Source organism: Halichoerus grypus, chromosome 10 (genome assembly GCF_964656455.1).
Source record: "Halichoerus grypus chromosome 10, mHalGry1.hap1.1, whole genome shotgun sequence".
Lineage (NCBI taxonomy): Eukaryota > Metazoa > Chordata > Mammalia > Carnivora > Phocidae > Halichoerus > Halichoerus grypus.
In genome coordinates, this window is record NC_135721.1 from 102524703 (window position 1) to 102546663 (window position 21961).

Genomic DNA, 21961 nt, shown 5'->3' on the forward strand with positions numbered 1-21961 from the left:
CAGTTTTTTATTTAAGACCATTAAGGGGCACCTGGGTGGCAGAGTAGGTTGAGTTTCCAACTCTTGGTTTCAACTCAGGCCACGATCTCAGAGTCCTGAGATGGAGCCCCACACTGGGCTCTGTGCTCAGCACAGAGTCTGCTTGAGTTTCTCTTTCCCTCTCCTTCTTTCCCTCTCCCTCTGCCCCTTCCCCTCGCTTGCTTCCTCTCTCTTTCTCAAATAAATCTTTTAAAAAAGACCATTGAAACAAACTAGTAGAGCATCTGTTGGATGTTTGGTGTAATAATTGTTGCTTCTCCTTTAATATCAGGTAATATTGGTGAATTTGAAATATTGATTGCAGTAATGGTTAGTCTTTCATTCTTCCCAATGTACCTGCCCTTTGTAATGTGACTTTGCAGCTTCTCCTGTAAAGAGGAAGAATCTGTTTTCCTACACTTGGAATGTGGCAGAGTGACAGTGTGCCCATTCTGAGCCTTGGCCTCAAGCAGTCTTGCATTTTTACACTCAAATTTTTGGAACCTTTTTTAGTTACCATGAAAAGCATCCTAGGTAGGAGGTTGAGGGACTACCATGGAGCTTAGTCAAACTGATTCAACCCAGCTAAGGCGACAGACATGTGGAGACCCCAGCCAAGATCAGAAATCCAACAGTCTGCTGACCAGCCAACTGACCACAGTTATATGAACAAGGCTGTCCTAACACAGCCAGCCTCCAGCCAACTTCTGTATTGCTTCTCTAAATAAATGTTCAGTGTTTTGTCACTAAATTTTGATGTGATTTGTTATGTTGCCAAATACAGTATACCAAATAGTATGAATACTGTATTACTAATACTGATAGCTCATATACTGTTTCAAACATGGTAGATGATATACCTCTATAATTAACCAAAAGAACTAGCCACAGTGTAACTTCTTAAACTTCCTCATCTCCTCTGTGTCTTTCTCAGACCATGTGCCAAACTGAGGCAGTTCCCAGCAAAGTGGTAGTGTTTGCTTTGTAACTGGTGCTTGCTATATGTGGATGATAAGCAGGATTTTTAGAATGATTCAGGAGCTTTCTGTTGCCTGGCAATGGCTTAGCAGGACCTGGGCACTGCCTAGACTCCCAACAGTAGAGCTTGCTGAAATCCCAAGTTCTTGTTCCCCCTGTGGTATCCTCCCAATTCAGTGCTGCTAAAGCTTCTCATAAGCCCCTAAGATTTCCAGGAGCCAGGAGGCTGTTTTCCCTAGACTGCATATATTAATCTGAATGCTTGTTATTAGTCATCTGAAGGCTTGATTAGGGCTGGATAATCCACTTCTGAAGTGGCTCACATACAGGGCTGGCAGGTTGGGTCTGGTTGGCAGTAGGCCTCAGTTCCTCTCCACACGAACCTTCCCACAGACTCCCTAGATATTCTCATAACATGGGAGCTGGTTTCTCCCAGAATGAGTGAGAGGGGGAGCAAGGCGGAAGCTGCAGGGCTTTCTATATCCTAACCTCATACATCCTCATTTCACCACTTTTTTTTTTTTTTTGCCAGGAGTGAGTCACTAAGTCTGAGAATCAAAGAGTTTCATTAGGCTTCACATTTTGAAGGAAGTGACAATTAGTGGGCTTATTTTTTGAAAGAAGTGACAATTAATGGACTTATTTTAAAACTATTACATCCTGTAAATTCAGATGACTTCATGTGTGAATCCCCAGTTTTTTCTTCCCCACATATAAGTCCACTCTCATGCTTGTACTGTAAGAGGGTGGAGTAGCAGGAGTGCATAGTTTCCCTCCCTGTGAGCTACTGGGAGGACAGCGGATCATACACTTTTTCTTGTTGACCCTTAGCTTTTATGTATACCCAGTATGGCCTTGTCCTTTGCTCTGTAATGAGTAGGATGTCATAGGTATGCCTTGTCCCATCTTTGTACTTATCAAAACTACATCAGAAACACGACACTGGTTCTCTAGAAGTACTTCTTACTTGTTCTAGTGGGACTTTGCATGTGGCAACAGGTAGGGGCACCGATATTGTTCAGTGACGTCCCAGCCATGAGGAAGTGGCAGTGACAGGAAATGTAGCTTTTTCTCCTGTTTACCTCTCTCATCACCCACATCCTTCTTTCCCTCCCCCATCAGTCAGTGCTTGAGCACTGAACTCTGCCAGCTACTGGGAAGGCAGAGCGGTGGCTTAGTCCCTGCTCTTCAGGTATTGACTGTCTGAAGTTTTGTCCCTGAAAATTTCCAGGTTCTATATCTAAAAGGAAGGTTCATGGAAGCCATTCTAGACCTATTGAATTAAATCTCTTAGGTGGCTGTTGGAAACCACATTTAGTTATTTTGAGAACCACTGGCTCTTGTTTGGTAAAATTTGGTCATTGTTACCATGATGATGGCTTTTGATTTGTATTTTATGAATCAGTGGATCTCAAACTTTGGCAGGCATCAGATTGCTGGCCCCCGTCCCCAGAGTTTCTGATGAAGTAGATCTCGGGTGGAGCTGAAAATTTGTAGCAACAAGTCTTCAGCTGATGATGATATTGCTGTTTCAAGGATCATATTTGAGAACCGATCATATAAATACTAATTAGTAATATTTTTCAAAGTAGATATATGTTTCTTCTAATCTGGCCTAACTAAAACTTCCAGAGACACAGTATTTTGGAGATCATGATGCCAGACTCTTTTGATTTTTGAATTAGAAGTTCAATGACTTAATTTTGGTTGTTAAGCAAGTTAAAGCAGACGTAGAAAGATAGGGTTTTCTGACTCCTAGTCCAGTATGTTCTCCATTGATCACTCTACTTTGGAAGATGTATTTTTGTGTTTCTGGGGCCAAATTGTCAGTGGGTTATAAAAGGATAATCATCTCAGCTTAAAGGTCAGAGAGGATGATGAAATTAGAGGTTCTCATAAAAACGAATACAAAGCAAGAGGTCATCTGCCTCACAGTTAAAGAGGATATTGTTTTGCCTTTTAGGTGTCTTAGTTAAATCATCAGAGAAGCATTTTCTTTTTATGAAAGATATTAAGAGAAGTACTGAAATGTGAAACTGTTGTAAACAAAGGCTATAGTTTTGGTTGCAGAACCTGCGTCCAACTGCCAAGAAAAATATTAACATAGAAACAGATATTCTGAGAGTATATGAACAGTGACATTTCAGATAAATATTCAGCACATGACCCCAAGAGGCAAAAACAAAAGATAACTTTATAAAATGTGTGGCTGCACAGACCCAAGGGCAATATAGTGACTATGTCCAGCTTGATGTTGACTAAATAAAAAGAAGTTTGATTCCTCACAGATGAGCAGTAATTGTCCTCATAACTAATTATTTATATCATAAGGCCATCTGTGATGTTTTTATGATTTCCAAAAGAAAATGCACTCAGCTTGAAAGGGAGGAGATCTTGCCAGTTTAGAAATGACATCTGGAAGGGTTTGGAATTGAAAGGCTTAGCAAGAAAAAGTAGAGCTGCTTACAGATGCCAAAGTTGAAGCAGGTCTCTGAGTAAATGCATCTGTTCTAGACCCCTGAGGTAGCTTGGGTTCCTCAGAAGTGAACCCAAGGCAGCGATGTGTACCTATTTTAAATAAGTAGTGCTCCCAGGGGAAGCCAGTAAAGGGGAAGGGGAAGCAGAACAGATAGAAGGCAGTTGAGCAACAGAAAAGTTCCAAGGAGGGAAGATTCACCTAACCCCACAGGGGAACTGGCATCTCTAAGTTCTGCCTCAGAGTTGTCCTGAATCTGAAGAAGTTGGGCTTTCATTCCCTCTACCACCAGCCATTGACCAAAGGCTGCCCCAGGCACTTCTACCTCTGTAAGAACATGCAAATTCCTTCAGTAGTCTGGGGAAATACTCTGGAGAGGAGCCACGGTTTCTGAGAGTTAGAAATCACACTAAAGCTGGGGGAGGGACACACAAAGCCTGTCACAAGTGTTCTGAAGGGAACTCATCATGTCCACTTCGAGACTCAAACTCTCCCTTGGTGTTAGGGCTGTTCAAAGGAATACATTTCTGGAGGATTATTAGCAAGTCTGTTAACTCACACATAAGTTAGATTTCAAATACAGCCTTCCTGGTAATAGAACTGATATTTTGATCTCCATCTGATTGATCCTTAAACATTTTTCTCATTTTTGTTTGTTTTTGAATCTCCTTAAACTCTTCTAAATATGTATCAGGGTTCTTTTATCTTTGGAGCTTTCTATAATGAAACATGTCTTCTTACAAAATGTCCTTAGATGACTGACACTGGTGGGTACACAACACTTGGATATCTCCTGACAACTCCACCTACTTCTCTTACAGTCACACCTCACTTCAGCACATTGAGGAATCAGGAGCAGATTGCTGAAGATCAGTGCAGCTGTACACCAGCCCCGACAATATGCCTCCCTCCCTGAATATTTAATGTAGAATTCTGGCATCCAGATGTAATGTCCTGATACCCCACGTAGGCGGGACAGGAAATAATGTCTACATTATAGGACGTGGATTTGTCAGTCTATAAAGAGACATTTGAATCATTTGTCAATGTGTTGTGTCACTGTAAACTTGCAATTATTTTTCCAACCACGGTGGAAATGGGAAACAGAGAAAGGTCTGAGAGCCATCTTCTGGAGAGATCTGTTAACAATCATACTGGATTGTGCACCTCTTCACTGTATTTGTCCTCCTGCACCTCTGCCAGAACTGGACCCACAATCCCTTTGACCGGGCCTGTTCCTCCATACATGCCGTGCTTCAGTGAAAGAACCATCCAGGCAGTTGCTCAGCCCCAAATTCTCAGAATCCTTCCCAGTTCCTGGGTCTCACTGATCCATCCATATATTCTGCTAATTATATCTTTGGCCACTTTTCTTCCCATACCACCCCGTGCCTTTTATATACTTTCTCACCAGTAACTATGTGAACTATTGGCCAAACCTCCTGTAAGGTCTCCCACATCTAGTATTAACAACATCTAATCTGTATTAATAATGCTGTAGAGTTCTTACTTTCTCTAAGCCTAAATTTGATCACTGCTGATTCTGATTTAAATGATCACATGCATTCCACTTTGGAAGGCTGATAATGGCTCCCAAAATATGCCACATCCTAATCTCTGGAACCTGTGATATTACCTTATTTGGAAAAAGGGTCTTTGCAACTGTAACTAAATGAAGGATCATGAGATGAGGATATTATTCCAGATTATCCATCACAAGTGTCTTTATAAGAGAAAGGCAGAGGGAAACACTCGGGATGATATGAAGCAGAGCAGAGAGAGGTGAGGCCACAGCTGTGTTGCCAACAGCTACCAGAAGCTGGAATAGAGGCAAGGGACAGGTTCTTCCCTAGAGCTTCCAGAGAAAGCATGGCTCTGCCCGCACCTTGATTTCAGACTTCCAGCCTCTATAATTGTGAGAGAATAAATTATTATTGTTTTAAGTCACCCAGTTTGTGGTAATTTGTTACAGCAGCCCCAGGAAACTAATAGACCCATTGTCCTTAAGATAATGATCAAACCATTTTTATATTATTCAAAGCCTTTTGTGATCTGGGCTCTGCCTTCATTTCCTAACCTAATCTCCCATCATTTCCCCAAATGAATTCTGTGCTCTAGCGATTGGGAATGACTGGAAGGTCTTGAATTGTGCCATTTCCTTCCTGCACTTCCTGTAATTACGTATGCGCTTACGTTTCTCTAGAACTCCCGAACTCTTCTTGATGTACAACAGTCCATTTAAGTTCACTAAAAAAGCCTATGTGGTAGGTGAGTGAGATGGAAAGGGGATGTGGATATGCCAATCTGAACTTTTAAAGATGAAATTAATTATATGGTGCAATTTGTGTAAAAATACATTGACACATGTGTGACTTATTGTCACTCAAACATGAATGAAAAATTATCCTAAATTTATCTTACACTTACCAGATCTATAATTATAGTGCTAAGTCCTTCCAAGGATGATGGTTGAGGTTTCAGAAAGGGGACTTTTCACATTTTTAAGGATTAATCCCTGCACCTCCATGGCCATTGTGATAGATTATGTTGTTTTCTAATCCAGATCCTGTCCCATTTACTGGACTATATAATGGGGCCCCAGCAGCTGAGAGTATTTGATGTCTTTCTTTCCCTAACTTTGAGATAAAATGGACACACAACATTGTATAATTTTAAGGTCTGAACTTGTTGATTTAATATACTTCTGTATTGCAATATGATTACCACCATAGTCTTAGCTAATGCCTCCATCACAACACACAGTTACTACCTTCTTTATGGTGAGACTATTTGAGATCCACTCTTAGCAGCTTTCAAGTATATGGTACAGTATTATCTGTCATCACAGTGCTGTACATTAGATATCCAGAATTATGTATCTTCTAACTGGAAGTTCATGCTCTTTGACCAACAGCTCTTCCATTTCTTTCACCACCCCCAAGCCCCTGGTAACCACTATTCTACACTCTCTATTTCAGTGAGTTCGGCTTTTCAAGATTCCACATATAAATGAGATCATATAGTATTTGTATTCTCTGACTTATTTCACTTAGCATAATGTCCTCAGGGACCATCCATGTTATTACAGATGGCAGGATTTTGTTCCTTCTCATGGCTTAATATTCCATTGTGTGTGCGGGATGCCTGGGTGGCTCAGTCGTTAAGCGTCTGCCTTCGGCTCAGGTCATGATCCCAGGGTCCTGGGATCGAGCCCCACATCGGGCTCTCTGCTCAGCGGGAAGCCTGCTTCTCCCTCTCCCACTCCCCCTGCTTGTGTTCCCTCTCTCACTGTGTCTCTCTCTGTCAAATAAATAAATAAAACCTTAAAAAAAAAAAAAAAATATTCCATTGTGTGTGTGTGTGTGTGTGTGTATACACACACATACATATATATGTATATGTTTACATATAAACACTATACACACATACATACAACATATATGCATACACATACACATATACACTACATCTTCTTTATCGATTCTTCTGTTGGACTCTTAGGTTGTTTCTAGATCTTGGATATTGTGAATAATATTGCTATAAACGTGGGAGTGCAGATACCCTGTTTTCCTTTCCTTTCCTTTCTAATTAAAAAATGGGCAAAGGACCTGAGTAGGCATTTTTCCAGAGAAGACATACAAATGGCCTTCAGGTACATGAAAAGGTGCTCTGTATCACTAGTCAGGGAAATGAAAATCAAAACCACAATGAGATATCGCCTCACACCTGTTAGAATGGCTGTTATTAAAAAGACCAGAGAGAACGAGTATTAATGAGGATGTGGAGAACAGAGAACTTTTGTGTACTGTTGGTGGAAATGTAAATTGGTGCAGTCAGTGTGGAATATACTATGGTGATTCCTCAAAAAATTAAAAATAGAGTATTGGCTATTAAAGGCTCATAGCTGTCCTTTCTACCCCAGTAGCCTGCATCTATAGACTGCCTGACAAGGAGGTACAACAGATCAGTACCTGTGCCTCAGGTTAGACCAGTCCTGTGGTGCAGTACAGCTCAGGGCCACCTCTGGTATTAGCTGATGCTTTCCACCTAAGACAACACCCTTGCTCAGGTCCTTCCTCTGTCCCATCAGCTCCCCTCACTCCATTTCTCTTGAGAGTACTGCCTCAAGAAGTTACTCACACTCAAATTCCCACCTCAGACTCTGCCTCTAGGAAACGTGACCCAAGACAGGCAGAATTCCAACATTTATTACTACCAGTCCTTACAGCCCAAATCCAAAATCAGCCAAGGATTGAAGGAAAACCTCAGTTATCTAACACTTATAGGCACCATGGTAATAAATACAAAGGTGTCAAAGAGGTTGAATCACTTAAGAAGTAAAAAGTTCTTTCTGCACAGTTTTTATGGAATGCCATCAGTGAGTACATAAATGAATAAATGAATGTTCTAAAAATATAAATGGACTGTAATAACCTGCAGTGGTGGTTTCCCAGAAGTATACACAAGTGCTAATCCTTCTTGGTGAAAATGCATCATGAAGCAGAGTTTGAAACTCAGCATCTCCCTCACCTAAGTGACCAACTGCAACATCAAGGCTGAACTCCACTTCCTCTTCCATGAAGCTGCTTCTAGAAATTGGCTAAACCCCTGGAAGGAATCTTGCTTTCCACTAAATGCTATGTTGTTTGAATAATTTATTTGTCTTTTATCAAATACCTAAGAGATCAAAGTTACTGCTGCTGAAATAAGAGTGTTTTGAATGTTGCAGACAAAGCAAAATGACTGATAATAACATGAAAACAATCCCATTGTTAAAGGCAAAACAGTCCTTAGGGGAATTGCTGCTTCAGAATTTGAATGGAGAAAGGTGAAGGTGGGGTGTTCCGAGTAAGTACTGGGCCTGCCATTTGTAGTTTGTGTAACCTTGAGTAGGTTCGTTGATGACATCACAGTATCACTGGGAAGAATAAATGGCATAATGCTTGTGCATTGTGAAAACATTACAAAGTGCTGAGAGCTCTACAGATGTTTATTATTATTTCTGCTCTCTTTCATGGCCCAGAGGGTTATTCATCTTTCATTCATTATACTTACATGAATCAAATTTCAGGATAGCCAGTGAATATTGTGGATGTGTTAAAATTAATTTCTATTATAGGTCTTAGATTTAATATAAATTCATCCCACTATTCTACACTGAATAACCAATAAAATTTCCATGTTAATAACTTTGTTATTTAACTTGAAAATAAAATTATATTTTTCAACCTCTCTAGTCCATTACATATAGAAAAACGATCTCCTATGTACTGAGCACTACCGTAGGCCATCCTAAGATGCTAAACATCATGCATCTTATTGTGGAGAAGGAAGGAGAGGCATTATACTGATATATACAGAAAGGATTATGCATTAACAAATTGTGCCAACTTCTAATTAAGAACAGCATGGATGCCATGAGAGAAAAGCAGGACCTTCTGATAAATGGTGGTCAGAGAAGGCCTCTCTGAGGAACGAATACTAGCTGAGGTCTGCATGATTAGTAGGAATTGGCCAGATGAAGGTCTGGGAGAGGAATCACTAAACAGAACAGCTTCTGGGATGGCCCTGATTTTGGAAAAGCTGTGTGCTAATGGAGCGGCTCGTCAGAGTCAGAGTGTTTATTTTAGGGTTGGTAATTATGGTAACATTTGAGAAGAGTAATCAAATCGTTTTGCACAAGATATTAAACCTCTCAATGTCCCAGTTTTCTTATCTGTAAAATTGAGCTAATAATGTTTACCATTAGGTTGACATCAGTTAATATACAGAACTTAGATTTTGCCCTGTACATAGTGAATGACTGTACAAATTATCACTATTTTTTAAAGATTTTATTTGAGGGAACGAGTGAGGGAGCACAAGCAGGGGGAGGGGCAGAAGGAGAGGGAGCCCAATGTGGGGCTCAATCCCAGAACCCTAGGATATAACCTGAGCTGACGGCAGATGCTTAACTGACTGAGCCACCCAGGTGCCCTTATTATTTTTCTTATATTCATATAAACACACTTTGTTATTTTCTTTTTTTTAAAGATTTTATTTATTTATTTGACAGAGAGATAGCACAAGTAGGCAGAGAGGCAGGCAGAGGGAGAGAGAGAAACAGACTCTCCACTGAGCAGGGAGCCCGACGTGGGGCTCGATCCCAGGACCCTGGGATCATGACCCGAGCCGAAGGCAGCCACTTAACCGACTGAGCCACCCAGGCGCCCCACACTTTGTTATTTTCAAGTTGTTGACTAACTGTTAGTGACCACTGAATATTTAATTATTTTTAAGAGCATAATGCAAATGTTTTAAATCTTGGGGCACATACAGCACATAGAGAAATAGGTAGAAAAGAAGGGGGAAGAAATGTAGGGAAAGTAGCATAATTAATAACTCACTTCACAAGGTGAGAGTCAAAGGCTAAAATTGATAGAATAAGAAAATGAGAGTTAATGAAGCTACTTAAAGTTTCCAAAATAACCACAAGGAACATTAAAAGAGTGATAGCTGTTGAAGGGGTAGGAAAGGAGGATGGCAGTGGGAAATAAGTGGGCTAAGTCTCATGTAGCTGAGAACACCTGCATCAGTATTACCCAGCTGTTAGGACAAAGCACTGAGACAACCTGTGTCAACATGGCTTAGTTGTTTGTACCAGAAAAACTTTGCCTGAGAAAGATAAGATTATTCATAAATAAATAACTATTGCCTTCAGGAAATTCCAGCTGATCAATATTTCTGAAATAACAGCTCATTTGGGAAAACATGTCACTTGTCAAACATTTTCTTATCCAGACTCATTTTAAGACCTTTACCTCACTATTTAACAATTAATGTCCAATCTCAGTTGCTTAAACCATTCAGGTGTAGACCTCAAGAGCCTGTAAATATACATTCTGACCTAACCCTCTGAGACACTGCTAAAGCTCTATCAAGATGGCGTTCTCTCTCACTGAACTAGTTTTTAGTAAATTTAGCTTTGCTTTGTTTACAGGTCATCTAATTCAAAACAAAAAGTCAAAAGGTAAGGTCTAATTGATAGTTCAACAGACATTGGTAGAAACATAGTATTTCTACTATGAAACACCAGTAAAAGTACAACAGAAATGTATAGAAATAGTCACCTCAGAAAAGAAGCTTAGAAGTGGTCTCCTCAAGAATAGAGTTAAGAGGGGCGCCTGGGTGGCTCAGTCGTTAAGCATCTGCCTTCGGCTCAGGTCATGATCCCAGGGTCCTGGGATCGAGCCCCACATCGGGCTCCCTGCTCCGCGGGAAGACTGCTTCTCCCTCTCTCACTCCCCCTGCTTGTGTTCCCTCTCTCACTGTGTCTCTCTCTGTCAAATAAATAAATAAAATCTTAAAAAAAAAAAAAAAAGAATAGAATTAAGAGGATTGCTTTCATTCAAATTTTATGCATTGTTTCAGTTTAACATAAGGATTCTGCTTTGACAAAAATTAAAGTTATACTACACGAGAAGATAGAAATGATTGGAAGCACAAAAAATCACTAAAATATTGTTTTCCAGAAAGTGACACCCTATTGTCCTTTCAAGATTTTGCCTGATTTAACTTGATTCTGCTGAACCAACAGAGGATCTGAACCACAGTAGGTATTCAGATTCGTTAAACTTTGTGGAATTGAGCTTACACTTGAATCACACAGCAGTTAAAAATCTTAGATATTTACAGTGGTTAAGATGCTAATTCTTGGGTGCCTGGGTGGCTCAGTTAGTTAAGCGCCTGCCTTCGCTCAGGTCATGATCTCAGGGTTCTGGGATTGAGCCCTGCATGGGGCTCCCCGCTCGGTGGGGAGCCTGCTTCTCCTGCTCCCTCTGCGGTTTCCTCTGCTTGTGCTCTCTGGCTTTCTCTCTTTCTTTCTGTCAAACAAACAAATAAAAATCTTAAAAAAAAAAAAAAAAAAAAAAGATGCTATTTCTTGATTGGTCTGTTGATTTAAGTTTTAATGGAATCAGCTGTCAATTTGGGGGGTTTGCTTAGAGACCCTCCTTTGGGACCAGGAATAAAGTAGCTGTGGAAGAGAAATGGAGGGAATTAAACTACTTATGTGTCTTTTTAAGTTCACTCAGTTCATTCTTGAGGATTCAGTGTGGCAAGTTAAGCATGTATGTCAGTTAGATCTCCCTTCAAGAGAGAAGCTTCCATGAGCAGTGTATTAGATGACAACCTCCAGCTGCTTCACCTTTGGAATCCACGGCATCCTTCATGCAGAGATTTGCTCTCTCTCGGTATCCCTAGCTTGTTACGGAGTACAGTGAGGAAATGGAGCCAGATCGTCCCTGCTCAAAGCAGGACTCCTTCTAACAGGAAATCTTTGCTCTAGGGGTGCCCATTGGCCCAGCCAAGGCTCTCAGTGCTCACACCTTCTACCTTATCTTTTTTCATAGTTACTAGACTCGCATTGTGAGCCAAAGATTTTCCCTCTCCTTTTTATTCTTTATAGGAAATTTCCCCCAAGAAACCTTTTGCACATCTATTTCTCTGTAGGCATATGCTTCTCAGAAGACCCGAACTGATAAATGTGTAAAACCAAGGAATTAGCTTACGGTGGTGAGGGGAAAGCAAATGTTTGCCTTCCCCTTTCTGAGGGATAGAAGTGTGTTCTATGGCCCCCTTCTCTTCTCACTTCTTACAAGGAACTTAAGCAACCTTTGGAAGCCCTTCTGAAATTTTCCTGAAGAAGTGGAGAGGTAGGGCTCTTAATGTGCCATGCTTCCTTTTCTGGTTGGTTCCTCAAAGGATCAAATTCACACAAAGATTATGACCATTGGACAGCTGCTTTATATTTTAGTAAAAATAAGTTGTATTGGTTGTAATGTTCCCTCTTTAACTTCTGATTTTAGTCATTTAGTCTATTTCTATACATTTCTGTTATACTTTTTTTCTTCATCTAGCTGAGGGTTTGTCAATTTTTTGATCCTTTCAGAAAACCAACTCTTAGTTTCTGTTGTTTTTTTCTTTTTTTCTGTTGTATTTTAGTAAATTTTCTAAAGAGAGGGAGCCTATGCATCAGTAGATTGGTGAGCCCCTGGTTCCATGCAGAAGCACAGCTTATATAACATGGATTATAGGGAAGAAACAGCCTTGTGTGTGAGGTATAGATAGGGTTCATGCCACCCTGATTGTTGGGGACCTGGGTGTCACATGTCCCTCATCACAAAGGGCTTGCTGCCCATTGCGGAGTAGCCTCATGAAGCCACAGTAGCTAGCTCCTTCAGGATCTGCCTCACCAAGTTCATGACTTCCGGTGTAGCCCCTCAGTCCGAGACTGAGTGAGGCAGGGGCATGAAGGCCTGGCTGTAATCACGCATTGGGCACAACTCTGATGGACAGTAGTTCAGAGATTCCTTTTGAGTTGATGCAGCTTCCTTGGGTCTTCCTCACAGTTCAGTGTCCCCTCAGCCTTCCACAGGTGTTGATCACAGATAAATGTCTTATGCCCCAGACTGTGTTTTGGCATCTGATTCCAGAGAATGCAATCTGCAACAGTCACGGAGCATAAATGTGAAAGAAAGGAAAAACAAATAGAAAATGTAAATGAATTCAAAGAAAAGGAATTTGCAGCATGTGGGGAAATAAAAGCAAATATAAGTGAGTTGGTTTCTCCAAAAACGTTTTAGAACCTCGGGAAGCTACTTTGAATTATAAGTGTACGCGGTGCTATAGAACAGAGACAGTTGGCCGACAGAGTCCGATAACACAGATGCACACATACAAGTTTTTCTTGAGACCTGGACATTTTCTTATGTTATGAGAGGCACTAGTTTGTGGAGTCTTCATTTGCCATTTATGTAGAAGCATCAGAAGAAAAATAATCACTTTCTGTCCCGGGAAAGTACACTTTGACAGTGGAGGGAAGTCAAATACATTTTTAGTGAACGTCAGAAGGACACAAAGCAGATATACTGCTAGATGAAATTTTACAGGACAAGCATATTCTGAGTGGTCAGAAAGAACATGAAAAACTTCGGTATAATCGGTTAAAATCTCTCCTGTGTTGACTACAAAACCATCAGGGAGCGCTGAACACCCTTAAGAGTGAAGTGTAGAGGGAGACAGGTGCATTTGCATTTGTGGTCCCATCAAAGTGGAGAAATCCACAAGGCCTCAGAGAAGGCCACTTCCGATGAACCACTGCCTGTGTCCTGTCTTTTAACAGAAGTTCTCCTTAATTGATGCAGTTATTTGTCCCAGTCTCTACTTCATCTTATTTGTGACAGTCACTCCATTGAATGAATCCCCTACCAAATTACAGACTGGGGGAGCTTGAATACCTATAGGTGCTTAAAAATATACTAAATTAGAATACTGGAAAATTCAGTGCCTGCCTGCTGTGTGCGTGCGTACACACATTTTCCTGATGATGGCACGTGTGCCTGTTCTTTGGAAAAAAATTCAGAAATGCAGCCAGCAGATGGCGACAGTTGATCACATTTGAACTTAGGTAAACTAGGTTTCCGGTGGTGGTTATTGGAGACCTCATTCTCCTCTCAATTACTTTTTCTTACTTGTTTGTTTTCCCTTCCCTTTCAGTAAAGTCAGGCTCCTATGTAGGGTCAGAAATAAAAGCAACTGTAAAGAAAAATACCAACTCAAACTAGGTCTTCAAAAATGTTTGCTTTCATGCTTCCTTTGGGAGGGCAAGATTTAAAAGCAGGGAGGAGTACATGAGCCTCGTATTTTGGACAGTTGCCCAAATGCAGGTATCTCAGTTAAAATGGCTGTTCATTCCTGGAGTACTCACAGACACTGCTTCCAACATGTGTTGTTTGTATTTTACTCTCACGTAGAATTATTGGTCAAAAATTGTGGGCTCAACCTCTAGAGGATACATTTTACAGATCATAAATGTTTTAAATGTTTAATTCCCTTGAAAATTAAACACAGAAAGTCACAAAGCAGCATGAATTCCAGGACTGAGTTTTGCTTCAGGTTATCTATCCACCATCTTCACCTGTGTGCCTGCACATGAGGTGCTGAGGGGTCACTGTGTGTCTGGACTTGGTAAGAAAAGCCATTGGAATGTTTCATTTCTCTCTGGACATAAAGCTTCTTTGTGCACAATGTATTGTAATGCTGGGACACAGAGTGATCCTTGGGGCAAAAAGAAGGGCTAAGAGGAACACAAAAAATAAGCCGAGCATATAGTTTTTTGTGAAGGTCAATGTCAAGATTGAGGAAGTTTACAGGATATGCCAATGACAGAAAATAAGAATTGTTTACATGCTGACAAAATATTTCCTCACTTTAAAAAATTACGTTAAAAGGGAAGATCCTTAGCTGTTCTCTAAGTGTTAATGTTTGAAGTATTCTATTGCTTCAGAATCGTGACACCACAAGACTGAGAGGATGCCCATATGTCTAAGTAGGCAAGGTCAAGCTGGAAGGCCAGAGACAAGAAGCAGAGGAAGTGTGTATATGCGCGCATGTAAAAAATATTCCTGTCTTTGTGTCACAGATTCTAGGCCTGGCTGTCTTTTAAGTTTTGGCTCGAGTATAAAGCTTGCTGTTATTTCTATATCTAAATGTAAGGTATTTGTGTCCCCACAGAAAATCCTTCTAGTTATCTGGCTAGTTATGTCATCTAGTAAGCAGTTATTGAACAAAACAACAACATAGAAACAGTTTTTATTTTTTAATATTTACTTGAGAGAGGGTGAGAGAGAGAGAGAGCGCACAAGCAGGGGGAGGGGCAAAGGGAGAGAAGAAGCAGACTCCCCACTGAGCAGGGTGCCCAGCTCGGGCTCCATCCCAGGACCCCGGGATCTTGACCTGAGCTGAAGGCAGATGCCCAACTGACTGAGCCACTCACATGTCCCTAGAAACAATTTTTAAAGAAAAAATTCAGTATTATACTTCATAATTTTATTCCATTTGATGTCTTTATTGAATATCCTGAGCAGATTTTCAATAGTCAACTACAGAACAGTACACTTTTAACATCTGTTTATTTGTGGAAATGTAAAGACTGTAGTGTGGCTGCATAAGGGAGAAGAAGAAGATGCAAGCAAGTGGAAGAAAGAGTTTCAAAGGAACTCCTTTAAAAATAACATCCAAATATCTTTTAATAAAAACCTCAATCTAAAAATATTCTCTAGAGCATTGGTTGAGTTCAGCCAGTTTTCTTTTAAAAAGCAAAAAATAGACACATAGTCCCCTCTTGTCCACGAGAGACACAGTCCGAGACCCGCATTGGTTGCCTGAAACCATGGATGGTACCGCACCCTATGGGTGTTTTTTCCTATGTATACATACTTGTGATAAAGTTTAATTTATAAATTAGCAGAGTAAGATGTTAACAATAACTAATAAAATAGACCAATTACAACAACATACTGTAATAAAAGGTACATGAATGCAGTCTTTGTCTCTTTCTCAAAATACTGAACTGAACTCACCCTTCCTGTCCTTGTGATGATGTGAGATGATAAAATGCCTACATGATGGGATGAAATGAAGTGAGTGACGGAGGCACCGGGATGTAGTGTTAGGCTCCTGTTACCTTCTGACAATACATCAGAAGGAGGAGCATCTGCTTCCAGACCACGATTGACCTCAGGGAACTGCAACTATGGGAAGTGAAACCATGGGTAACGGGGAATACTGTACAGACATTTGAACACAGTACTTGTTATGTTCGTGTGACACTGGAAACCATCTCAAAGTTAAAAGTCAGGGGAATTATGTAGCAAATGAAGTCATGTTTATTCATGAAAACGTTTTGTCAGAATAAGTAATTAACATGAACGCTTATATTCTTAACATCATTTTAAAATGTAAGAATACAAACAGAACGTGCAAACAGTATGAATGCAGAAACACCCTAAATTTAATAATAATTTCAAGGAAACTAAGATGGGAAGAAAATTCACCAGTGTGCTATTAGTAGAAATACTTAAGAGTGATGTTATGGGTTTTTTTTGTCCCCCTGAATTTCTCTATAGTTTCCCCCCCAATTTTAATGGTTCTGTGCTTTCTATTAGAAAGACACATACAGGGGCGCCAGGGTGGCTCAGTTGGTTAAACCTCTGCCTTTAGCTCAGGTCATGATCTCAGGGTCCAGGGATCGAGCCCTGGACCTGGCTCTCGCTCAGAGGCGAGTCTGCTTCTCCCTCTCCCTCTGTGATCTTTCTTGCTTTCACTCTCTCTCAAATAAATAAAATCTTTAAAAAACAAAAACAAAAACAAACCACATACAAGCATGCACATATGCAGTTTAAGTTTTGAGTATTTGTTTCCAGCCTCAGTTTACTCTTTGCAAAATGAAGGCATTCTGGTATCCCATGGGTCTGTATCCTAACAACCCTCTGAGTATTAAAAAGGAAAAAAATAAATATTAAAAATGACTAGTAAGAGTTGTATGAATTTTGGAGTTGGCTTAGTAACGACAAGTTTATCAGCTGATTTTTCCCTTATTGTAAGGCTTTTGTGTCCCACAAGATACCACAGTGTCAAACTTGGATCCTTAGTTGTTCCTTTTGGTTAAAGACTTGCCTCTAGAATCTTCTTTGAAGGTGAAAGTCTAGCCTGGTAGAGTGCCAACTTTGTGAGTTTTTTGAATCCTAAAGAGCAGCGTGAGAATTCTCAGACCAAAGGTAGAAGTGGGCAGGAAGGTCTAGGTTTTGGGGAAGGGGGGCTCCAAAGTGTTTGGCTGGGGAGGTTTTCCCCCTATAGTTCTGCCCCAGGCAGTTTCCAGATAACACTGTTTGATCACCACCCACTCTGTCCTGCTCAAAACTAAAACACAAATAAGCCTGGGTCCACATTGCTTGGGCAATGTGGGGGAGGGGCAGGACTTCCTAATGAGATTCAGGCACTCTGGCCCGAGAAATGCTAAACTAATGCCTGTCCTTCCCATGCCCTCCTCCTCTGCAGTGCAGAGAAATCCCCCCAGGCCCTTGTTCCTGACAGAGCTTGGTCTGTGATTGCTGGGGGAGAGAACAGTTGAAGCGACAGCAGTTAAGGGCAGCTGGGCTCCATACTCGTGGCCATTAAGGAAGCTTTATCTGGGCCTTGGATCTGCTCTTTGCCTCTAGCACTGGTGTAGACAACCAAGAGTTGACTAGTCTTCCAAATGGAGATTCACTGATTTTTAGTATATTTCCCAGAGTCCTCCCCTCTCCTTCTAAAACCTTCTGTGTGTACTTTTCCTGCCTATATTAAAAGTCTGTGAGAAGGTAAGGGACAGGGCACCGCAAGGTCATTCAAAGGACTTTCTATGCAAACCCAAGAAAAAGACATCTATTTGCAACTCTGTAGTGGGGACTGCCCCACATCTTGCCCCAAGCCTGTCATTCTCTGTCCAGTTTCCTGGGCTTTTGCGGGAATCTCTACAACTATTTGTCTTTTTTTTTTTTTTTTTTGCGTAGAGAGGAAGGGGGCAGGAGGATGGAAAGGAGAAGAAAGGAAAGCACAGTTGTGGCTTCTGGACAACATGTTTAGTCATCTTGTTTATGGGTTTGTGTAGTAACTGTACTTCCTACAAATTCCAGTCTGATTTCACATCTCCAGCCAATATGTTCATGGTATTATTTGTACTGCAGAATAGCCACTGAATCGACAACTCTATCATACTGTGTTACCATAATCATTTAGAGGAATGAAATTCAGCATTAATATATGGTGATGTATAATAAAGCAAATGCCCAATCTGTGAACCAAAAATCTTGTGAAATTACAGGCTTTTCTCCCCTCCTTTTTTCTAACATACATTTGATTTTATAGGATCACAATGGATAATACAAACGTAATTGCTGAAACTTAGAGTGTTTGCTAGAGGGCAGAGTGAATTCCAAGGACATACACCAAAAACACATTTTTAACCTTGTTAATTTAAATCTCTTGCAATCCAGGTACTGGAGCCAAGAATTAAAATCTTTAGAAACCATCTTAAATTGGGATCACATGTGTACAAAGCACTTCTATGCATTATTGAAAACTTTTTGTCTTATATGCCTATCTTAAATGTATAAGGCAGTCTTAAGGATATGTATTTGTAATATTTATAAACCTGTTTTAGGTATTTATGCCGCAGGAAAGTGCCTGTAATTACTTACGGCTTTTTGGGAGAGTGTGTGTGTGTGATTTTTCAATTAGTTTTGGTGGCTCATTAGGTCTGTTTTCCAATCTCTCTCTCTCTTCCTTTCTCTCTCCCATTCTCTCTTTACTAAAACAAGGGAGCTATATTGCCCTTGAACCAGTTTCAGACTTGAAAGATTTAGTAAACAAAAATGCTTTATAACCTTTTCAGTGGGAGTTCTTAACAGATGTGTTCTTCCTCGTGAGGCTTTCCCTGCTGTTTGATCTTTTCCTCCAAAACAATTCGTTATAATGGGCAAAAACCCAGGCGGGATAATTATGCTGAAATGGGCCAGCGGCCAGGACCCCGCCTCCGTCCTTCAGGATGCTGGCTGTCATCCCTGCAAGGCTGCTCTGGCTGGGGCAGCTGTGGGCCACTAAGAGACCCAGGGAAGGGACGGGAGGGGATGTCTGTCTGAGCTAGCGGATGGGGCACAAGGTTGTAATGGGCTGAGTTTCTCTAAAGCTACTGGAATAAGCATCACCCGTTTCCTTTAGGGAACAAAGCATGGAGTAAGGCCGAGGGGGCAGGGACAGTATCATAGAATCAGCATGTCTGGTCAAGCAGAAATTTTGTTTTGTTTTTAGTTACTCCAAGGTACCAGCTGCTGCTCTTTCTAGAGGGAAGTCACCAAGTCAACAGAGAGACCACTCTACTCTTCCAGGAAGAAGCCCCAATCCGCTCTTCTAAGCTATGCTACCGTAAGGCAGAAGGGTATTTGTTCCTCAGGATGGTTGTGTAAAGGGACTTTTTCAGGGGAAGACTCCAGGTGATCATGGAGTCCTGCCACTCCCTGTGATAGCCTGTGGCCCAGAGAGGTAGAAATACATTTCGTTTCTAGTTTCCATGTACCATTGCCCCCCACCCCCAACTCCCTACTATGTGTCACTCACCGACAACTGCCACACTGAGAGCCGAGGCCTTCTTCAGGCAACTCCGGTACTGGCCACTGAAGATACTGCGGTGTGCCTTGGTCAGGCAGGACTTCTGACCTTCAACCATGGACAGTGGATTGGAAGGGAGTGGAATAGAGGTGGGCTTCCCTTCAGGAACACCAGTCTTTGTTCTGTTCTACGGAATCTGACTGTAGTAACTTTCTATCACTCTCTAAAAAATTACCACTGATTTAGCAGCTTAAGACAACATAAAAATATTAGCTCATTTCTGTGGGTGAGTAGTCCAGACCTGGGTTAACTGGGTCCTCTGCTCAGGTTCTCACCTGGGTGAAATCAAGGTGTGAGGGCTGCCGTCTCATCTAAGGTCCTCTTGCAAGTTCACAGGTTGTTGGCTAAATTCAGTCCTTACACTGGTGGACTCAAGATCCTCAGCAACTAGAGGGTTCCCACTTTTCCCTGCCAGGTAACTCTCTCCACAACATTTGTGTCTTCAAAACCAACAGGACAGTGTTTCTTCTGGCTTCTTCCTTTTCTGATCTGTACATCCTCTTTTTTTTTTTTTTTCTTTTAAGATTTATTTATTTATTTTAGAGAGCACGAGTCGGGGGAGGGGGAGAGGGAGAGAAAGAGAGAGACTCTCAAGCAGATTCCCGGTTGAGTGCAGAGCCCCGTGTGGGGCTTGATCTCACAACGCTGAGCTCATGACCTGAGCAGAAATCAAGAGTTGGATGCTTAACCAGCTGAACCACCTAGACACTTCTGTATATCCTCTTTTTAGTGACTTACCTGGTTAGGTCAGGTTCACCAGAATAATTTTCCTTATGATTAACTTAGTCAAATAATTAGGGACCTTAATTAGATCTACAAAATCCCTTTACTTTTTCCATAGAACATAGTTAACTATAGAGTGGTGTTCTGTCATAGTCATACCTCCTGCTCATACTCAGGCAGCTGGGATTATACAGAGCATGTTCCCCAGGGGTTGGGGATCTTGGAAGAAATCTGTCTGCCATGCTGACTAGAATGTCCCTTTGTTTCCAAGGTAAAATTTTAGTGTTCAAACCAGCCAGTTGCCACTTGGTTTGGATATCCTAACTAGGTATTGTAAACATTTCCTTATCTGTTCAGTAATGAAAGAGATTTAAACTAGAAACCCAACTGGCATAATGTCACATTCATTGAGAATACTTCTAACTCTATACTTAGTTGAAAATTTTGTTACTGTCACATCACCTTTATGCAGTCTAACTTGAATATATCAGAGAAGCCCGAAGGCATGAATTAGGGATGAAAGTAACTTTAGAAATATTTAGTGGTTCCCGGGGCACCTGGGTGGCTCAGTTGGTTAAGCGTCTGCCTTTGGCTCAGGGAATGATCCCAGCATCCTGGGATCGAGCCCCACATTGGGCTCCCTGCTCAGCAGGGAGGCTGCTTCTCCCTCTCCCTCTGCCTGCCTGCCTGCCTGCCTGTCTGCCTACTTGTGATCTCTCTGTTAAATAAATAAAATCTTTAAAAAAAATATTTAGTGGTTCCAAATTTTGGGGGTATTAGAATATATATATATGATCACCCCCCACAAAAATAAATCTATTAACTTAAATAAAACACAAATCTAAAATGAGTTCAATAACATTTTAATAACCTTGTATTAATCACAAAATATCACAAACATTTGAAAAATTGTGTTGTGTATGTATATATATTTTAATTTATTTTAATATGTTATATATAATGCAATTTATTTCTGCTGCTGACAGTTCTTAGTCATATTTTTATACCTTAAACAATAAATCTATACCTGCCTAGGGAAGAATTGATCTATATTAGTTTACAGGTGAGGACTGCATCATTAAATAAAAGCCTAAGGAAAACTAGATAGGTGAGTTATGTCATGACCCCAAGTTTCATGAGAAAACTGAAACTAGAATAAAGATCTCCAAGCCCCATGAAACTTGGAGCATATCATGTTGATTAAACTTTGAACCACAAACATCTAAATCTCTCTGCTCAAAGTCTGCAAGTTAATAGATCCTCTTTGCTTGACGTGTTCAAGAAACCCACAGTGGTTGGGAGCTGAGAACAATTGAACAGGCAAGATAGAGAAGGGTAAAGGGTAAAGGAAAAGGGGTTAATTCCAAGTTTCTTTTGAATGAGGTTTTCCTTCCATTTTAATTTTGTGGGAAGTGAATTAACTGAATCTGGGGAAATTCACATTCAATTATGATTCAGATAACATGCTTTAAAGCAAAGTGCAATGACAAATTTTAGGTAGTCTAGAGTTTGGGATTTTGCATATGGCTTTTCTCCTAAATCAAATGGAAAATAGAAATTTGATTATAACTCTTAATGCATTATTAAACAATTTTATTGAGATAATAATTTACACCATAAGATTCATCTGTATTATGATTTTCAGTAAATTTAGTGAGTTCTGCAACAATCATTATAATCCACTCCTAAAGCATTTTTATCACACCAATAAGATCCCTCCTATCTATTTACAGTTAATCC